The 14792-nt window shown below is 39.4% G+C and overlaps 1 pseudogene across 1 annotated transcript; it reads left to right on the top strand.

Annotated features, from left to right (window-relative positions):
* Positions 1-11489: 11489 nt before the first annotated feature.
* LOC308559405 (KATNB1-like protein 1 pseudogene) lies at positions 11490-12492 on the top strand (annotated as a pseudogene). The gene has a single exon. The product of its transcript is annotated as a KATNB1-like protein 1 pseudogene (transcript).
* Positions 12493-14792: the final 2300 nt, after the last annotated feature.

Raw genomic sequence — 14792 nt, 5'->3', positions numbered from 1 at the left:
ATCCAAAGGGCAAAGTTGGCATGCCCCAGAGACCTGCTAAAGCAAATCCGGCTTTGTGGGGTCAACCTTAAAAAGGAAGGGAATTCTAGCATTTGCTACGATACGATAAACCTTGGCGGTGTAATGCTAAGCAAAGTAAGCCAGTCACAAAAGGACAAATAATGTATACTCCACGTATATGGAGTTATAGGGTAGTCAAAAATCATGGAGACAGGAAGCAGAATGGTGATTTCCAGGGGCTGGGGGAGCAGATAATGGGGAGTGATTCTCTAAAGTGTACAGAGCTTACTTTGCAAGACAAAGAGTTATGGAGATAGATGGTGGTGACGGTGGCACAACCTAATGGATGTATTTAATATACTGAACTGTACACTTAAAAATGGTTAAGGTGGTAAACTTTATCTTACGGTATTTTACAAATAAAAAAATTGGAACAAAATTTTAAAATTGTATTAATCTCTGAATTGTGGTTAATAAATGACTTTTTTTTCTCTTAAACCCAATAAATGCTTATTACATCATCATTTTTAGGTATACAGTGCTTTCCCTTTCTTTCAACACAAAACTGGTTGAAAGAAAGCCTAAAATGCTTCAGAAATGAAAAGAATGAACAAAAAAACAAATTGAAGATCGTATAAGGATATATAAAAGTTGGAAAAGAGATATTTGGATGTGCTGGATCAAAATGACTAATTCTTGAAAACCCAGTTGACTAAAACTCTTTTATTTCTGGGGGAAATTTGTTCAATTTAATTTTGAGTAAGCTTTATACTTTAGCCCTACTTACCAAGGAAGTAATTCTAAAAGGTATACTTTGGAGCAAGGTTAAAACCACTAATTTCAGCTTCCAAATTTTGCTTAAATCTAGCTTAGCTGCTTAAAAGAAAACTGTTTCTTACCTAAGGACTCAAAGATGTCACATATGAGAAAACTCATTGGAAACCACTTTAAATAAAAATGTTACTTTGATCCAAATCATCCTACTTTGCCCACGCCATTAAGAATGGTAAAAAGAAGGTTAAAGCCTTGCCAAGTTTCTCCTTGCTGGTATTTGCCATTACTTCCCATGATTCACAAATTGATTTTCTGGCTTTCTAGCTGTGGGAGGCAGTGGGCCTTTTTAATACTATAATTTTTCATAAGCGGATGAGTACAGGGATGATGAATGAGTGTTCATCCCAGAGTCACCTCCAAGTGGGTTCTTTAAAAGAATGTTGTTATTTTGAAGTTCTTTTATTTCATTTTACTATCCGTTGCTTTGCAGAGCCTCTGGAAATTACATTCCTTTTCTTATCAGTTGGTATTAAGACCTACATATTTGTTTTGTTCCTTTCAGGTACGGAGGTTATTTTTATCACATAGAGCTGGAGAATGAGACAGATGGGTACCTTGTGCTAGCCCACATCCAAAGATAAGACAGGCAGGGGGTATTAATATCAGGTTGTGGCTATAAAATATTGATTAGGAAGGTGGTTCTAAAAATATGGATGAATAGAAGCAGAAACGATACCCTCAGAAAGAAGGGCAGCAGGGAGAAATAGAAAGTAGCAATACCCCAGCTTCCTTCTCTCTATCCCCAGGGTGTAGCTTCATGTAGGCACTTATGTTCGTTATAAAAAGCAAGTTTTCACAGAGGGTTACGGTGCAACCACATGTATCTTTAGTGTTTCTCCTCTCTTCACTGATAGAGAGGAGAAAATGGAGACTGATAATTTACATTAATTTTGAAAATTAAATCATTAAGTATTGGAACTGGATTTAAATCTGAATCTCATGCTCTATCCTCTAATTGACCTTGCCTGCCCTCAAGGAATGGAGTAAATATGCAAACAGGGAAAGATTCTAGCTATAGAGGCTTAAAGTTTAAGTCTTAAACATAACAACAACAGCACTTCTTTGCTCTCTATGTTGTTTTTGGTTAAGCAAGAGAGTTGAGTAGTTCAGAAAAAAGAGCAGTTAGGTCAGAGCTGGGAAATAAGAAATAGGTAGGTCTTGGGACATATGAGAGAAAGTATTTCCAGCACATGTAACTGATTGAAGATTAGTATCAAGAATATATACTTTTAAAACTCCTACATATCATTGAGGGGAAAAATTGATGTAAAAAATGGGCAAAGAATGTAAGCAAGCAATTCACAAAGAAAAATAATATATTGTCAATATTGACATGGAAAAATGCCCAACCCTTCAGAGATCACACAAGCACAAACACAAATTAAACATCTAAAACCTAACACCATTCAGATTGGCAAGTCAAAAGAAGTCTCCTAATTCCAGGTGTAAGCAGGAAAGTGGGGAAATCAAATCTCTTGCACAGTGTAGATGGGGGAGGGAGATATAAGCTGATAAAATACCTTTGAAGAACAATTTTTTTTTCTGAGATAACTTTTTCTCTAGTTTATTTATTTTTCCTTTTTATTGAATTTATTGGGTGACACTGGTTAACAAAACTGTACAGGTTCAGGTGCACAACCCCTCAACACATCATCTGTGCACTGTACTGTGTGCTCACCACCCCGAGTCAGGTCTCCTTGCATGGCCATTTATCCCCCTCCTCCCTCCTCCACCCCCACCCTCCACAATCACTACACAGTTGTTGGGGTCCATGAGTTTTTCTCTTTTTTTTCTTTTTTGCTCAATCCATTCACCAATCCCACCCCCCTCAGTCCCCCAACCCTCAACCCCTGACAGCTGTCAGCCTGCTCTCTGTCTACGGGTCTGTCTCTGTTTTGCTACTTAGTTGATTTTGTTCATTAGATTCCGCATATGAGTGAAATCATACGGCACTTTCTCTGACTGGCTTACTTCATTAGCATAACGCTCTCCAGGCCCATCCATGCTGTTGCAAAGGGTAAGATTTCCTTCTGTTTTATGGCCAAGTGGCATTCCATTACAGCTTTTTTATATACTCACCAACTGGTGGACACTTGGGCTGCTTCCAAATCTTAGCTATTGTAAATAATGCTGCAATGAACATAGGGTTGCACATATTCTTTGGAATTAGTGTTTTGGGTTTTGAAGAATAATGTTTTGGTATATAGTAGAGCTGAATATACAGATACTCCAGATGACCCAGCAATCACACTTCTCATTATATAAAGCAAAACAGCATTTTGCATACTTTTTCATCATCCGTGCATTGACATATGCAAGCTCAAACAAAAGCTTCAAGAAATAATTCTTATACTTTAACTCGAAATGCACTGTTATTCTCTTTTATTCTATTCGTATCACATCATAACATCTCATATCCTACCCAGGATTGCACAGACCCCACTGTCTCATGGGGCAGGCTGATCTGACATCGTCAGTGTTGATGGTGATGAGGCCTGCACCAAGTCTGCACTCCAAAAATGGTAGAGCTCAGTGTCGGTTCCATATCAAACCTCCTAAAGGCCAGTCTGACCAGACTCAAGGACTCGCTCAGGAAGAGGCCAGTTCAAACACCCAGCATCTCCGCACTCCTTCCATGACCTCCAGATCTTGGACAACCGCTTCTGAGGGGATGATTATATTCACCCTCCTCCCACCCGTTTTGGAAGCTGGTGTGACTGAAAGTGATTTATTTCAAGGGCCCTCACAAACGCTTTCAGAGGGGATGTTTTCAGTGATGCCAAGGCAATTTTCCCATCTCACTATAAAAAAGAAAAAAAATGTGTGTGTGTGTGTCTGTATGTATTTATATACATAAATAATTCTGGACAGCGTCCCAGCCGCAGATGAATAGTAAAAGGTACCACCAAAGAATCCCCACCCTCCTGAGTCTGCATCCCGTTGGCGGTTGGTGTTCCCGCTCAGCTGCCTTGGTCCCTGCCGAGGTTGTTTCCTGAGCATCTGGACTCGGGGTGCTTCTGTTCCTAGCGCCCCGGCCGTGGGTCTCGCGCTTGCTGGGCCAGCAGTGTGCAGCGTCCTCTCCAGGTCTCTGTGCGCCTGCAGGGGTCTCCTTCCATCAGCCTGTGTTTGCCCGCCTCCTGCACAACCACAGCGAAGCACGAGGAGTTAGCTGCCTGTAGCCTGTGGAGCTCAACATTTAATTTTTCAGGTGCGACTTTGTCCTGATAAAGTCGTTTTATTTGCAAAATTTAAAGGAAGTTAAAGAAGATATTTGGCACAATTTACCTATTAAATAATTAATGATGCAAAATGTTCCTATTAATGTTTAAGGTTGTTCTTGATCCCAGAATTTAAAGGGCATCTTTCTGTATTTTGAAAGTATTTGATGTGCCTCCTACGTAGTCTCTTAGAAAAGAGTTATTACAGGACCGTATGTTTCCCTTCAGAAACACTAGTTTAGATGGATTTCCCAAAAGAATGGATAATTCTCTTTAGTAACTTTAAGTCACTAGGGATTCTATTTCCTTTTGTGTGTTCTCTTTAGTATTCTGATTCCAATAATACAAATACATATTTATAGCATATTTTTAATTGTTCATCATTACTGAAATAACTCTTTGGTTTAAAATTCTCTTGTTCTCTACATTTCAATAAAGCAAATGGAGAGGCAGCCACTGACACTTCCTATGGAAAATAATCTGCAAAAATCAAATCAAATCAAAACAAAACAAAACAAAAAATACAATGGTGAAGGATAACATGAATGATGAAAGCCTGGTCCTGAGAAGCAAATGCTTTTGTTTTCTATTTTATTTTCTTTAGCTTGTAAACACAATGACTAGATGTGTCAAGCAGGTTGCAATGTTAATAACATTTATCGGTGGATGATTTGCAGCAAACACCTGATTAGGGTTGACTTCATTTAAAACTGAGCCCTTTGCAGAGGGCATATTAATATTCGATGTCTGCTGGTTGGGATGCATTCCGTTTGTCAGGACCTGACGCCTCGGAGGGCCCAGGGAGAACATTCTAATTAACCTGGGTGACTTGCAGTAGTGCAGGACTGTTTTGTGTTCTGTTTTGTCTTTTCTTCTGTTTCCTTCTAGTAACTGTAATAAAGCATATAACCAGAGCTTTGAAACCAAAGGCAGGGTTCCTCTGTGTGAAAGCCAGCAGTACCACAAAAGGCTGTTTCTGTAACTTACTGGCTTCATACAATCTGTATGCTATCATTTGTAACACAGCTACCAGGACAGACAGTTTGGGGGCTGAGCTGTCACATTTAAGGAAATGTACATGGCTTTATGTCTCTGATGTGATATTCGAAAAATATACATATGTATTTCACTATTGGTTTAAGTGCAGTAAACAACTTTTGCAAATATATTTTAGAAAGATGGCATTCTCATCTTCAACAAGACAAAAATGAAATATTCTTAAACTATGGTAGAAGGAATTTAAAGATTAGGAATGAATAACTTCTCTAAAAGAGATTCGCTTATCATTTTCTGAGCTTTTGTGTGTGTGTGTGTGTGTGTGTGAGAGAGAGAGAGAGAGAGAGAGAGAGAGAGAACTAGATAAAAGGCATTTAAGTGAGTTAATGATGTAAAGGACCTAATGTGGTATCTGACACTTTAGCTCCCTTCTTTACAGGACTTCATGTAGTTCGATGCAGAGTCTGGATATCTGTCTGAGTGAAAGAAATAGTGTTCCATCCCAACTGTGGCTGCCATCCAATTTGGGCATATTGGATTCACTTAGAGAGCTTTTTCAAACCAGCCCTTCTTTATAACCCCGCTGAAGGTTTTCTGGTAGGCTCTCTCCTCGGAGAATCTGATGGGGAAAAAAAGCATCCCGATTCTTCTCCAGAAAGCTACCCTGAATCTTTTGATGACTATTTTTAAGTACCATTTCTTTCTATGTCCCACAATTCTTAGAACTCAGTTTGCACTATGCGTGTGTTCAATTATTTTATGCCATACTTTTCTATAAAGTGAGTGAATGTTCCTCTCACACAAATATTTTATAATGAAGACTATTTGAATTTCTCTATTCTTGTGGAAGGAGAGAGTACAGGAAATGACACTTAAAGCTACTTTGAATAGCCTACTTCACTTTGGTTTGTTTCCATTTTTCTGGAATATTTGAACAATTCACATTCTGATTGGATCATCTTGAGGGATGGATATGTTGTGAGGGAACGTTCTAGAACAGGTGGGAAGGGTGGTTTGTTTATTTGCATATTATAAATAAAAAGGAAGGTTTGGTGGTTGTGATGGTTAATTTTATGTGTCAACTTAACTGGGCTAAGGGATGCCCAGATGGAAACATTATTTCTGGATCTGTTTGGGAGGGAGCCTCAGGAGGAGATTAGCATGTGAACTGGGAGACTGGCAAAGAAGGTGCCTTTGACCAATGTGGGTGGCATCATCCATTCTGCTGAGGGCTTGAACAGAACGAAGGTGGAGGAAGCACAAGTCAGCTTTTCTGCCTGAGCTGAGACATTCGTCTTCTTCTGCCCTTTGACTTGGGTATTTCTGCTTCTCTGGCCCTCTGGCTTTGACCAGGACTTACACTGTGGACCCTCAACTTTCTGGCTTTTGGACTTGAACTTACACTGTTTGTGCCCCTGGTTCTCAGGTCTTCAGACTCAGGCTGAATTACCTCTGGCCTTCCAGCTTGCAGACGGCAGGCTGTGGGACTTCACAACCTCCACAATCATGGGAGCCAACTCCTAGAGTAAAGCTCTTCTTTTCCACACCTATATATCTATATTTTATCTCTATCTCTATTTATCATTGGCTACGTTTCTGTGGAGAATCCTTACTAATACGGTGCTAAATCAAGCACTGATTTAAAAAATAGTACTATAAGACTAGTAGTTAAAAACTGCAATTATTGCTTGTTTTTCTCTATATAATCACTTTAGCAATGTGAGCTAGTCATATAAAGCCTCAGCCTAATCTATAATTGAAGGAGTTGAACAAAATGAATTTCAGTGTCCTTTTCAACTCTAAAAGTCTGTTTTTTTTATACTTTTCTAAATAAGCTCTGATTGTTAGGAATACTAAATATTTTCTGTCTTCCTGCATTGCTTCCAATAGCTGTGTATGTGTGTGTGTGTGTGTCTTTTATTCTCATCAAGTCTAACAATTGATCCTATTTTTTTTAATCCTCAGCTGAGGATATTTTTTTCCATTGTTTTTCAGAGAGAGTGGAATAGAGGGAGGGAGAGAGAGAGAGAAACATCGATGTGACTCACATCAATTGGTTGCCTCCTTTATGAGCCCCGACAGGGGCTGGGATCAACCTGCAACCAGGGTACATGCCCTTGACCAGAACCAAACCTGAGACCCTTCAGTCCACAGGCCGATGCTCAAACAACTGAGCCAAACCAGCTAGGATCCTATTTTCTAAGATTCCTATTAAGAAAGTGGGGAGAGTAGTGGTTACACAGTTCAATTGCAAGTTTTCTGTGATTCATTTTTCTGTAGATCCAAACATCACCTATGAAGTGTTTCTTCTCAAACTCTTGACTAAATTGCCTCAACATCTTTCATAATTGTAAAAAAGATGGTCTTGAGTTTTAATCTTTTCAGACTGCAGCAATTTACATATGCTTCTGAAAAGCATTTAGGAGACTCTAAAACAGCTAAAACACTTTAAGCTTTACTTTTCTATTTGTTTGCCAGTATTTACTGATAGTCTTCTTGTGCCAGGTTTGCTAAATGATGGAAATATGTCAACTTTTTTGTCTTATGAATTAATATTATAGGGTAGTGGCCTATTTTGAATATATTTTGATCCACTATAATTTAAAGTCTTGTATTAACATTGAGTTGTGTTTTTAATGATACATAAAAAATAGTGTTTAGAAATGGTTTCTTAGGAAATAAAAATATATCCTGTCATTTAAAGAATACTAAGTTATTAATGTATTTTTTGTGTTCTAGTTTGAAAAATCAACATTAAATAGCTCTGTGGAAGAGGGACCTATTGACGTTCTAAAAGCTGGACTGCCTTTGCTTATGCTTTTCTGATTGCTTCTCATTGATTAAGGCATACCTGCCATGCTTGAAATTGTTAGACAGACACTTTTCTATCAATACAAACAGAGGGTTTGAGTTTGGTTTTTCGATTTAATGAATAAAAAATGTGTGTTTATGGTACGCAGACAAAAAGATCTATATACATTTGTCAGTCTGTATGGTGTAGACAATTTAAACTATTGAATTATGAAATAGAGAGGGAAGGATAATAGAGAAATGAATTTACCAATGTGGTCTGAGTCTGGAAAACCCAAATTCCTGCCAGCCAGCCAGCGCCTGTCTTTCAGGGATCAAATTGCCTTGGTTAAATCCTGACTCCACTTCTTACTAGCAAGTCACATCAGTCAGCTTACTTAAGTGGTTGAAATTGTTACATGACATGGATATCCCCCTGCCTGCATGCCATTTCACTTGGGTCTTAAACTGTTAGATTAATTCAAGTCAGTGTATGTACTGGTGTACTGATCCAGCCACCGGAGAGGAGTGTGCCAGGAGCTAGAACCACACACAGTCCCAGCAGGTGGGCTTGGTTATTGTGTTTTCTTCTCTGTACGTAAGTACATTGTGTAGAAGGCCAGTTCTCCTTACACAGGTTGATTTGTGTAACAGTCATGTACGTATTCTTTCTCTGCTCCAATTCTGCTCATCTATGATTTGTTCTGTGTTGCTGGTGCCGAGATTCTGCAAACTACTTTTTTCACAATCCCTTGTCGGCTGCTTCCTGTTGGGTTAGGATACGAGAGGGCTGCAGGGATATTGGAAGTTGAGAGGGTGGGAGAAGAGACTTCTTTTCTGTTGTATGGTCACTGCCCACGTAGTTTCTGCTACCACAGTTGTCCTAGCCGCCAACTTCCTTCTGCCAGCCCTGCAGGGTCCCCTCAGAGGTGGCAGCACAGCTCAAAGGCCCTGGCTCCTTAGAGCTCTTGGCATCAGCTCTGTGGGACCTTCCTTTGACATCCTGAAACTTCCCCTCTCTCTCTCTTGTTCCTCCTGGCCTTGGAGTTGTGACTGCTGCCTGCTGTTATTTTATCTGGGTTAACTCAGTATAAAGTGAGGAATAAAACCTTCCATAGTAAGAAGCTTTGATAATGAAAGGGTCAACAATTAAAAAGCTTTCTGCCCGGCCGGGCATGGCTCAGCAGTTGAGCATTGACCTAGGATCCAGGCAATCGGGGTTCGATTCCCGGGCAGGGCACATGCCCGGGTTGTGGGCTCGATCCCCAGTCGGAGGCGTGCAGGAGGCAGCTGAGCAATGCCTCTCTGATCGTTGATGTTTCTATCTGTCTCTCTCCCTCTCCCTTCCTCTCTCTGAAATCAATAAAGATACAGTAAAAAAAAAAAAAAAGCTTTTTTTTATGGTGATGGAAGGACACTTGACTTGGGGTGGTGAACACACACTACAATATACAGATGAAGTATTATAGAACCTGTATGATTTTATAAACCAATGTCACCCCGATAAATTCAATAAAAAAGTAAAAATTAAAAAAAAAAGCCTTTTTTTTTTTTTTTAGAATGACTGTACTTTCCTTGTGACTCTTTATGTAGCTGATTATGAAAGCTATAATGATAAAAATGCCTCAAAATGAAAGTGGGTGTCCCTATGTTTCTCATGGCCTTTTCTTATCACTGAAACCTTAACCTGTCCGAAATAGTTAACTTCATTTATTTGTCCTAAGGGAACTACAGGTATTTATTTGTCCCTACTTTCCATATTACCACACGAACGGCTCTATTGTAGTATGGCTGCTCATGCAGTGGCATCTATTACATTACATAATATAGTACAATGTTTCGGTCTATATTCATTGTACTGTGCGTTAAATCTCCATGGCTTATTTACTATTGATTACAAGTTTGCACCCTTAAACCTTACCACTCATATCACACACATCCCCTATCCCCTGGCAACATTTTACAGGTCTCTGTTTCTTATAGGTTTAACTTTTTAGATTCTACATATAAGTGATATCATATAGTGCTTGTCTTTCTCTGTCTGATTTATCTCTTGTAGCATAATGTGCTCAAGGTTCATCCATGTTGTCACAAATAGGAGGATATCTTCCTTTTTCATGGCTGAGTAATATTCCATTCTGTGTATGTACCACCTCTTTTTTTTAATCCATTCATCCATTGATAGGAGTTTGGGTTATTTTCATATTTTGGCTATCAAAATGGATAAAGAACTCTATCAACTCAACAACAACAACAAAAATGTGGTCAAAAAATTGGCAAAAGATCTAAATAGAAATGAAACAGAGACAATGTTTAGATGTGGGGCTGACTTCTCATCTTAGAGAGAATTAGAAGGTTAGATTCCCCAGAAAGGGATTTATGATGAAGTTCTTTCTGAGGGTTATTTTTATTATTTTTGTTTTGAAACTCTATTTTTAGGTAGATTAGAGATCTCAGGAACTCAAATGCCTCATTTAAAATATTTATGGGAGCTCCTGCAAGTCCATGTGGCCCAAGTGGGGTGCAGCCTCCCCCCACCACGCTGCTGTACCCCTTGCCACTGTGAAGCACCCCCCTTGCTGCCAGGAAGGCCTGGCCAAGGCTGTTTGGAGCTCCCCTTTCGCCGCCGCCTCCACCAGGTCCACGCCAAAGGGTCCTGTCTTCACCTCCAGGCAGGCGAACAGCAGCAGCCAGCAGTCTGTAGGGGCTTCGGCGGCTCAGCTCAGGTCTCCTCCCAGCACATCTCAGAACCAAGGGACAGATGGTCAAAAGGGTGGCGACGGAAGGCTCACACCCTCCTGGAAGTGCTTATGCACTGAGAGGAGTGCCAGTCTGGTGAATCTCCTGCTCAGATCCTCACTGCAGCTTCAGAAGCCATGTGTTCAGGTCACTGCCTCTCTGGCTTCCTGAGCAGGGGTTTGCGGGTGAGCAGGGCAGAGGCGGCCCTGCGTGTTTATGAAGCCCTCCTCCCACCTGAGGAGCCGGAGGGGAGGCCGGGTGCACTTGGGGCTCATAGCACCAGGCTCTGGGGTCCCCTCTGACTGGACCCATATTTCAGATGAATGTGTCATTGCACCAAATATTCCACCTCAAGAGCAGGGTCAGGCCAGAATGAAAACGTGATCCCATGCTCATCAGGTTTGTTTAACGACAGACTCCGCTGTCTCCCCTGAAAGATGAGGGTTTAGGGCCGGGAATGGCACAGGGGTCACTACGTGCAATGTGCATGGGATAATGGGGAGCCTTATTTAGAGGAGGGAAAATATTCACTGGGTCCCAGCCATGTTTTGAAATTATTATAAATTATTTTATCAGTGCATTCGCAAAGGTTTATAAAAACATCCATAATATGTTTTTCCCTTAGATTCCAGTGTGACAGCTAATGCAATAATGATTTCAAATGCTATAGTACAAAAGCTGATTTTATTTTTCTTGTCAGCTGCATTGAAGTTAATGAAATTAAACACACCTATCTCAGGGGACAAGAACCCGAATACACTACTGTCTTATTTTTCTATGAACATGAATTGAAGACAGCCTCATTTGAATGATCCTGAGGGGGGCTCACCCAGGGGTCAAGGGACTCCATGGGCTTCCAGGCGCAGTTCATCAGCACCAGGGCTGGGCTGAGGTGCTGGTATTCAAGAGATTATGACGTCTGAAACCTACAATGTTAGAAAATGAAACTTTGGTAATAATATTGAGGCTCATTCCATTCATCTTCCTAGAAAAAGGCTCCTTAATTTCGCTAATGAGAACATGAAGGAGGTTAAGAAATCTACAGAACAGTTGGCTACTTACATAAATAGGACAACTGGACAAGCTGTGAATAGCTCAGATAAACTAAGGAAGGTGATCTCCCACAGAAAGAAGGTTCATCATCTTTTTCCAAATCCTTGTTATGAAAAGAAACAGTCCCTTAGAAGCTGGGGTTGTGACACGGAAAATACAGAAAATGAACCAGCTTGTGCAGGCCACCTGCCCGATAAATTGCACCATGATAGTGGAGCATATTTGCTTAACTCTTGTGAGTCTGGCTCTTCACAGGCAGAAAGCCCATCAGCAAAATACAGTGGTTTTTTCCCTTTTTTTTTTTTTTTCCCCCCAGAGTTTTCTCAGGACCATGAAACAAGGGCACACTTTTTGTTCAGCAGAGATCTGAGATTGAATGTAGCTTTAACTTTCTGGGAAAGGAGGAAAGAGTGAACTTGTAGCTTATTTGGTGAGGATCGAAGACTTTGGGGTGGGGTGGGTTGCCTTCTTGTACTCGCCAGCAGTTTATAGGAAGAAAACTTGGCTTCTGTGTAGACCTGTTGTCTCTAGTAAAGTCACTTCTTAAAAGCAAATTTGAAGAACATAGAATAGGTGGTTTAAACTGGCTTCAGGAGTCAAAAAGGTGGCTGTCAGAATTACCATCCAAAACAGAAATTATAAGTGATAAAAATATTTACCTTTTAAAACAGCAATTAAGTGGATTGTGGGAACAAGAAAACCATCTTTTTTGGTTCCAGGACATACTGACATTATAACCAAGGACATAGATGCTTATTTATTACAGTTTCATTCCGAGAGTTCATGTACTAAAGAACATTTGGTTATTCAAAACATCCCTGAACTGTTTGATTTCCAAAACTGTCTCACCAAACAACTGTGAATTGTTGAAGAAATCAAATTCTTTTTATAAGCTACATAATAAAAACACTAACAGACTTGTAAGAATTTGCTTTATATGGAAGTGGAAAAATATTCCAGAGGAGCAGCTTCAACTTCAATGAGGTGAAAGTGCACTGTGAAGGCTGCTCACCCTTGCTGCATTAGGATTTACAGGGTTATTGGTAACATTGTTTAAAAACTACTGTTTCTTAATGCAATCCTGCATAAGAATATACTTTATGCTATTTGAAAAAATAAGAAAACTTATCACTGGAAACCACAAAGACCAATCATCATTACTTTTTTAAAGATCATATTTTTATAGGAAAACACTCAAATGTGTACAGCTATTTTCTTATGTTGAAAAGACTTTGAAAGCTTAAAACATCATAGCAAGTAACCAACACTAAAAGTTTTTGTACACACTGAGATACTGTGTATACAAATAAGTTAATTATTAATAGTCCAATATGTATGATACCAGTACAAATTAAAAAAAAACAAAAGAAAACAACCATGCTTCTGGCATGATAAAATGATGGAATTAAATCAGGGGTTTTCATTCATGTAGAATGCTGCTGGTAACACTTATCCCACACTGTCTTTAAAATTTGAGAATATTTTTGGTATCTCTGGCTTTATTTTGCCAGAATCATCATGTCATGTATATATAAAAGAAAAAAGTGAATACGTATTTTTATGACTCCTTAGCTGGAAATGTTCATATAGAGTTGGCTAATTTATATTCACTTTCTACTGTATATAGATTTCTAATACTTTCAGCTCTGCATCAATTAAGCTTCCTTCATTGAATAAATTCACTATATATTCCTAAAGGAAATAAGTAAAATTATATTAATGAGACAGTGGCATGTTCTGGGCCCCTCCAAATGTTATGGGTTGACTTGTGTCTCCTACAAAAGATATGCTGAAATCCCAACCCTGCTGCCTGTGACTGTGACCTTATTTGGGAATAGGGACTTGTAGGTATAATGAAGTTAAGATGAGATGGGTCCTAATCTAATATGATTGGTGTTCTTTTAAGAGGAGCAAAAGCAAGTTCAGGTCAAGATGGTGGTGTAGATAAACACAGTGCTCGCATTCTTTCACAACCACACCAAGATCATGACTAAACTACAGAACAGCCATCATTCGGAACCACCTAAAATCTAGCTGAAGAGAAATCCTGCAACTAAGGATATAAAGAAGAAGCCACATCAAAACTGGTAGGAGAGAGAGACACAGCAGGGGAATGGGCTGGTCCCACACCCACGAGTGGCTGTTTAAAATCAGGAGTATACCAGGGCTGCAGGGGTCCCTCCTGAGGAGTGAGTGAGTGGTCCCAGGGTTTCAGTGCTGAGGAGAGAAGTCCCCATAACTTCTGGCTGTAAAACCCAGCGGGGATTGTGGCTGAGTGAGACAGAGGGTGGCTCTTAAAGGCCTGCGCACAGATTTACTCAGACTTTAAAAAAAATTACATAAAAATATAACTGAAAAAAGTGAAAGAAAGAAAAGACACACACACACACACAATCTAAACCAACCCCAGACCACTTCTATTGCTTATAAATTGATTTACTCAGCTTGAAAAGCATATTTGGTGAGCCTCATAAGCCAAGAAAAAGATAGAAATTTCTAGAACAAAAGTTCAAGCAAAAGTTAGTCCAATCTGAAGCTGTTTTGTGAGTAGCAAATTATCTACCTGATTCATGAAAAAATACTATCATTTATTCATAAACCAATAACAAATAAATTGCTCAGAATAGGGCAAGCGATAAATTATACATTTATCTCTGCGTCTGATTATTACCACATATAAATCAATTCAAGATTCAGCTGTTTAGAAGTGCTGTAAACTAACAGAAGGGTGCACTGAGATATCCAAGGGCATGACAATACTGATACATTTTCCTACAAATATGTATTAAATTTTTTCTGTGTGAAAAGCACTTTTGATGTATAAGTATGGAAAAGGTGCTGTTTTCAGGAACTTTCATCTAGAAGGGACAGAACCAAAGACAGTGTAAGTGAAGAGCTTGAACACAGCAGTAGAAAAGCACAATAGGGTATGTACAAGAAATAAAAATGGGCTGATGGATGAAACATAGAGTTTATAAACAGGAAGAGAGAGACAGGCTCGATGGGTAAGTTGGAGAAGGATCAGGAGGGGCTGCGAATAGCTATTAATAATACTAACATTAATTGAATAACATTTGTCCTATACTTGCTTTGTATGCATCAATTATTTAATCTTCATAATAGCACTCTGAAGTAGATACTAGTATTATTATCACAATTATG

Source organism: Miniopterus schreibersii (genome assembly GCF_964146895.1).
Source record: "Miniopterus schreibersii genome assembly, chromosome: 7".
In the NCBI taxonomy this organism is placed as follows: domain Eukaryota; kingdom Metazoa; phylum Chordata; class Mammalia; order Chiroptera; family Miniopteridae; genus Miniopterus; species Miniopterus schreibersii.
This window is presented reverse-complemented; position numbering and strand designations above follow the sequence as displayed.